Below are 7,346 nucleotides of genomic sequence, written 5' to 3' on the forward strand. Positions count from 1 at the left end.
TATTTATATGCAAATATGACTGTGTTCTTCAAAACATTTGTCCAACTAGATGTCTGATTATCTCTCTATTAATTCTTGAATGATGATATTATCTATCCTAAAATTAAGAGGGACAGAGAGGGAGGGCAGAGGGACTAAGTCAGTCCAATTTTTTAGTGTGATTAGAAGTTATAGTGGAGTGCATTTTTGCGAGAATAACTATTTATTGTATTATTTAAGTATCTAATGATTTGTCTGCTAGCTTTAGTAATCTGGAATACCAACGGTAATTAGACGAATAAATAAAAGGGACACCACTGTAAGAGTTTACTTACCAATAGCGCGCTGTGATCGGCGCTACGTCATACCCCGCGTCCCGCTTCACCACCAAAGAGACCTAAAAAACGACTTCTGCCAAGTTACGTGCCGAAAATTATAATAATAGTTTGGAAATACACAATGCTTTATCAATGTAGTGATTATTGTACCAACAAAGATAATAAATAATTCTATTAATTTATCGTTAATAATTTATTAGTTTTCTGAACACTTTACACTTTTATTTTTGTTTACAAGACAGGTGTGATAAAAATAACCTTTAAAGCGCCATCTAGGCAAAAATATTTGTAACTCCTTTAAGTTTTAAATTGGTAACGTAGTTGGTCGCCGTCCGGCTGTCTAACGCAACGCACGTGTCGATTGCGCGCATTCGGACCCGATTTTATTTTTATTAACTATCCCGGTTTTTGTTGAAAAGCACGTAATAGTTGCCCTGAGGTGCAGTCACAAACCAGCTGAAGCTACTATTTGGTGACGTCCGCTCGCCGCCTATCCTGTAACCCTTTGGGATTCGGGAAAAGCGGTGGAGCGCGCAATGTACCGGTAGTTTCGGGTCGTGCGTGACAGCCTCCTGGCTTCAGTTAAGTTATTTTTATTTTTATAACATGAAGCGCACTCCGCAGATCGGCGATGATAAGCAGCCGCCCCGCCCGCAGCGCCCACGCTCCTATGCCAGTCGAGCGAGGCCACCTGCGGATGCTGAGGCAGCCGCCGCCACAACCGGACCATCATTCCAAGTGCGCGACACAGCGCACAGCTCGCCCGCAGCGAAGCAGCAAGCTGCGTCAAGCTTGTACAGCTTTGCGGAGCCAGCTTCGCAGCAGACGAGCCGCAGCCGATCCCTAGAAGTCCCCAGGGACCGTCATCCGTCGCATCAAAAACGTGACCTAACTCCAGCGGCTAGGATTAAGAAAACGGTACGCATAGCCCTCCCTCACCGCACCCCGCAAGTTTCCGTCACTACGTCGGCCGTGACGTCATCAAACGGAGCGGCGATATCGCGGCGTGCCACCGACGTTACGCCGGCCGAGACCGCATTCCTGAGCGTTGAGTCATCGCCTCGCGCCACCGATAGCGTCATACAATCCGACCCGCCCGCCCCGCGGGCCCCGCAACAAATTGTGTCTACTGTGACGTCATTTGTACATTCCGAGACATCGCCGCATGTCACCGAGACGCGGGCCGTGTGCCAACGCCGCGCGTCCGTAACAAATAGTGAGTGTTCTGGTATTGACGAGCTGTTGCGAATGCTCGATCGCGACCCGGGTACTAGTGCCGCGTCTTCGCCGCGGACGGCATTCGAGTCAGACTTGATCTTTTTGGCTCAGTCAGCCGCATGCTCGTTCGCGTCGCGCGGGATGCTGCGCGCTATGGCCCGGTACGCAAAATCGCGTGAAGAAGCGCTACGCAACAGCGGCATATTAGAGTCGCCGCTCACCGAAGCCGAGCAGCGGGAGTTGGCGCTGATCCGCGACGAGTGTCGCTTCCCAGCGCGCACCCCTGCCACCCCTGTACGCCGCCCGTTTTCAGCCGTTGACCCCGGCTCGGAAGGTGAGTCTGTGGCAAAGCGCCCATGTGCGGTGGCACCCACAGCAGCTACTCCAGGTTCCACTGGGGACCCTCGGCTGGCGCCAGGTCGCCGCCTTGACCTGGGACCTCCAGTCCAGCCGCCATCTATAACTGTTCCGCCACCCGCCGCCCCTTCGGCTGGCAGGGCGGGGAACGCCAACGCACCCCCTGGTGCCACCGGTGCCTCACCTGGACCTGCTGCTCCCGTTGCTCCTGCTGACGACGACGCCGCCCCTGCGCTGGTGGCGCCCTCCTCATACGCAGCGATGGTGACCGCACCTACGGTCCACGCACAGCCCCCCAGGGCCCCTGTGGCCCCGAAGAAGCCATCATATCCGCCCATTGTGATCGAGTTCCTCCCCAATTATGTACATCATTTGGGGAGGATCAGCCAACTGCTTGGACGTTCCGCCAACACCAGGGCATACGGTAAGGGCTACCGTATATCTCCCGAAACAGCTGACGAGTACCGGGTGGTCCAGCGCTACCTCACAGACCTGGAGAAGGAGGACCGCCGGGTCTCTTGGTTCTCATACTCTCTTCCAGCGGAGCAGGACCTCAAGGTGGCGATCCGGGGAATACCAGTCACCACCGACCCCGAGGAACTGGCCCAGGCGCTACGAGCCCTTGGATACGAGCCTGAGTACATACGCCCAATTCGTGCCAGAAAAGGTCGACCAGGGTGCATTTTTCTCGCCGTCCTGCGGCGAACACCTGACATCACCCCTGCCATTTACAGCATAACCGAGCTGCTGTACATGACAGGAGTAACGATTGAAGCCTGGCGCGGGAAGCAGGGCCCTGCACAGTGTCATCGTTGCCAATCGTTTAGGCACTCTTCGGTTAATTGTCATCGACGAATGGCGTGCGTTCGATGCGCAGGGGAGCATCGCGCGGCGGACTGCACGAGACCGAGGGACGTGCCGGCGACTTGCGCCAACTGCGGGGGCCCACACCCCGCCTGTCATTCGTCTTGCCCGGTCCGCAAGGAGGAGGAACAAAACCGGCGCGCGGGCACATTTGCCCGAACTGCGCCCTCTCGCTCCTTGCGCCAACGCCACGAGCAACCACAAAAAGAAACTTCTCAGCAGACCACGGGTGCGACATCAGCGGCCGCTCCCTCGACGTCTGGCGTCGCCCCTACAGGCGAAGCGGACGACTTCATCACCGTGCGGCACCGCACAAGACGTGGTGGCCGCAGACGAGGTCGTGCTCCACCCTCGCTTGCCGCTCAGGAGGCAAGCCGCGCTGCCGCGCTCCATGCAGTCACCACCGACGTCGCCAACCGCGCTGCCACCGCAGCCAATACACCCACACCAGGCCATGAACGCGCTGCCACTGCACCACCTCGCACAGCACCATCTTCGCGCTCGCGCACCAGGTCCCGCGCGCGCCGGCCACAAATGGAGGAGGCGCTGTCGGCGATCGCCAATATCCTCCAGGCTGTACAAGCCGGGGACAACCCAGCCGCGCTCTTCAGGAGAGCGGCATCGGCCTTCAAGGGCCCAACCCGAGGTCGCAGTCGACGATGATGGGGGGCCTCCGGCTCCTACACTGGAATGCGCGTGGCCTCGCGGGTAAGGTCACATATCTAAAACATGTACTTAGCTCACAGGACATCGACATCGCCCTAGTCAGCGAGACGCACCTAGCCGCCACAGCTAGACTCCGCATGCCGGGTTACGAAGTCTACCGCCAGCACCGTGTCGACGCCCGTGGTTACGCCTACCGTGGCCTGGCGGTCATGGTGAGACGCCGGATACCACACAGATTGCTGCCAGATGTGGCGGTAACCGAATGCGATGCCCTCGGCGTGGAGCTACAACTCGCAGGTCGCCCCACTGGATTCTTCGCGGTCTACGCGCCACCCAATAATCGGTACACCACAACAGATCTCCAAGAGCTCCTCGCTGCCGCCCATCCCTGCGTCATAGCTGGGGATTGGAACGCGAAGCACCCGGCGTGGAACTCGAGAACTTCAAACCCGAGGGGTAGGCGTCTGCTGCACGACGCCGAGACGCTGGACTTTTCAGTGTCCGGCCCAGACGTGCCAACACACTACCCCGATCAAGCCAGCCACAGAGAGGACACCATTGACATAGTGGTCCACCAGGGACTGACGTGCCAGATGACGCAGGATGTGATCGTCGACGAGTTCCGGTCCGATCACCTTCCCGTGGTTGTCACTCTGGTGAACTCCTCACCGAACATGATGCTTCATACACCGCTTCGCCGGAAGTGCATTGACTGGAGGGTCTTCGAGCGAGCCCTAAATGACGCACCCCAGCCGCGCCCACCCGTCACCCCAGCGGCTATTAACGAACTTGCTGCATCCTTTACCACACTGTTACAGAGTGCATTGGACGCAGCTACCACCGAGCGTCCTCTACCAGCCACGTACAAACAGTTGCCGCCCCGTTTGCTGGCGCTCATCCGCCGCAAACGCGCCCTACGTCGACGCTGGCAACAGACCCGCTGTCCGCGCATGCGTGCAGAACTGCACGCCTTCGCCGATCGGGTCAAGGCTGCACTTAACGACCACGCCTCCGAGTCGTGGGACCGCGGCCTTGATGAGGCCAGCACGGATTGGGTACGGCTGCACCGCCTTTGCAGGCGCCTCAGTGGCACAGCCGACCCCATCCGCCCCTTGCGACACCCGGACGGCACACTGCGCTACGACGCCGAGGGCCGCGCTGAGCTGTTCGCGGACCACCTTCAACACCAGTTCTCCCCTAACCCTGCGGAGGACCCAGCCCGGGCGCTAGAGGTCGAGACCGCCGTCGCCGAGCAGCTGGGCGCCCCTCCACCGGCAGACGAAGAGGTGCTGTTCTTCTCGCCGAGCGCCGTCAAGAAACAAGCAGCGCGGCTCAAGCTCAGGAAGGCCCCCGGCCCAGACGGTATCACAAACGTAGCACTGCGTCACCTGCCCCACCGTGCGGTGGTGACGCTTATGCGTCTCTTCAATGCGATCCTCCGGACCGCACACTTCCCCGAAGCCTGGAAGGAGGCAAAAGTTATCATGTTGCCCAAGAAGGGCAAAAGCGTCTTCGACCCGGCGAGTTATCGCCCTATCTCATTACTCGCCACGCAATCCAAGCTGTTCGAGGCCATGTTGCTGCCGACAATCAGGCGACACTTTACTCCGAGGCCCGAACAGTTTGGATTCCGAAGTGAACATTCCACCACCCTCCAGCTGTCGAGAGTGCTGCACGACATCACCGCCGCTCTTAATAAGAAAGAGGCGGCGGCTGCAGTATTTCTCGACATGGAGAAAGCCTTTGACCGGGTCTGGCACGCGGGACTTGTGCACAGGCTCCTCGCTTCCGACATCCCGCGGCGCGTGGTGGCAATCATTCGCTCCTTCCTTCTCGACCGGCGGTTCCACGTCTCCGTCGAGGGGGTGAAGTCGAGCTGCCGGCCGATCACCGCGGGTGTCCCCCAGGGCAGCTGCTTGTCACCGAGCCTCTACTCTATTTATACCGATGATGTTCCAGTCGCAGCGGGGTGTGCGGTGTCATTGTTTGCGGACGACACCGCCTACATCGCAACGGCATTCAACGCGCGCTACGCAGGCGTCAAGCTGCAGAGGTCGCTGGATGCCCTTCCCGCCTGGTTGGCTGAGCGGCGCCTGACCGCAAATGCCGCCAAGACCCAGGCCATAGTCTTTGGCCGGCGACATCTCCCGCCACCGCTCCAGCTACAAGGGGTCGAGATCCAGTGGCGCCCCAAAGCAACCTACCTAGGCGTCACATTGGACCGAGGCCTCACAATGCGCCACCACATCGCTGCAGCCACGGGCCGCGCAAAGGCGGTTGCCGTGAAACTACGCCCTGTGCTGCAGTCATCGCTGCCTATAAAGCGCAAACTGGCGCTCTACAAGCAATACCTCAGACCGCACCTTACGTACGCGGCGCCCGCGTGGTATGCGCTTGCGGCCGAGACGCACCGACGTCGGTTGCGGGCCGTGCAGAGTACCACACTGCGGCGTATAGTCGACGCGCCGCGCTACGTAAGGAATTCCACCATTCAACGAGACCTCAAACAGGAGAGCCTGGATGACTTTATCAGCGCGCTGGCGAGACGCATGTTCGAGCGTGCGGACGCCTCCGGCTTCCAGCACCTCCAGAATCTCGCCCCGCTCCACACCAGGCCTCCCGACCACCGCCGATCCTTCCCGCGCGAGCTAGTGCGCGCGGAGGACTCTGATGACTGAAGAAGTCCCTACGCATTCTCCACCCCGCTGACACACAACAACATTGCAGCCAACACGCTACATAGCAACTAAAAGACCCAGGGCCGCTCCAGGCCCGCCACAACGACCACCCCGCCCTTGAGCGGGGCGCGAAACTGATACCCCCCGCAAGCCCACGGGCGTAACGGGGCTCCCGGCGCCACCCACGGGTGCCGCGCGGAAGACAGCAATAGTTAGTTTGGTAACGTAGTTGGGTTTAACAAACGAAAAAAATACTTGTACATCCTTAAATTTGCGAATAAGATCAATAATATGTTCGTAATACTATGTTCTTCTAAGGACAATCAGATCACCACGTTTTTTTTATATAAACTGTAATTACTATTATTTAGTTATTAGATAATCAATATAAAACTAGAACAAATTTAAACAACTTATTCTAGTAATATTAATTATAATATTAATATTTTAATTAATATTACTGATTAATTAATTATTATTAGTGTCCATGGGCGGCGGTATCACTTAACATCAGGTGAGCCTCCTGCCCGTTTGCCCCCTGTTCTATAAAAATAATAATAATATTATTATTAATATTCAGAAAATATACTATTCCACCAAAGCTACAAAGTTGTTAGTTTTTAAGGCCAAAACATCACTGACTAAAAATAATTTTAACATCGAAATGAAGAGGTTTTAGTGATTGTTTAGGTAACTCACTAAGACGTATGGTTTGTCTCACTAAGGTCTACATATCGCTGGTTTCTTTCGCTATCTGATCCTAACATAAGAATCGAGGCCATGGGGTCCCCACCGGAAGCGAGCTCCGCACGCGACGCTGGCTTGTGACGAAACATGCAAATTTTTCTTTACTGCTTTTTATTCTTGCTGCCTTACTATGAACGCTTTAAGTGTTATATTTGTAACGAGTATGATTCAAAAGTATCAATCGAATTTTAACCGTAACTAAGTTTTTTAGTATGAGGTAGCTCTGACTCACAATTTTTTATGGTAGTTATATAATCGAACGGAATACTTTTTATTGTTCAAATTTTACCGCTAAATATTGTTATGTTTCACCTGTGGGGAAACGTAATACTTTATATATAACGTCGTGCTTTGATTTATACCATATTAGAACAAGTGTCTCAAAAGGAAAAATTGAGTAATAGCTAGTATTTTTATTAACCTTCCAGCTACCAAATTTAAAAATGGGTCATTGCTTGATACATTCTAAGACATCGACTTCGTAAGTTTGTTTGTAAAA

The sequence above is a fragment of the Pieris rapae genome, chromosome 9 (genome assembly GCF_905147795.1).
Source record: "Pieris rapae chromosome 9, ilPieRapa1.1, whole genome shotgun sequence".
NCBI classification, from domain to species: domain Eukaryota; kingdom Metazoa; phylum Arthropoda; class Insecta; order Lepidoptera; family Pieridae; genus Pieris; species Pieris rapae.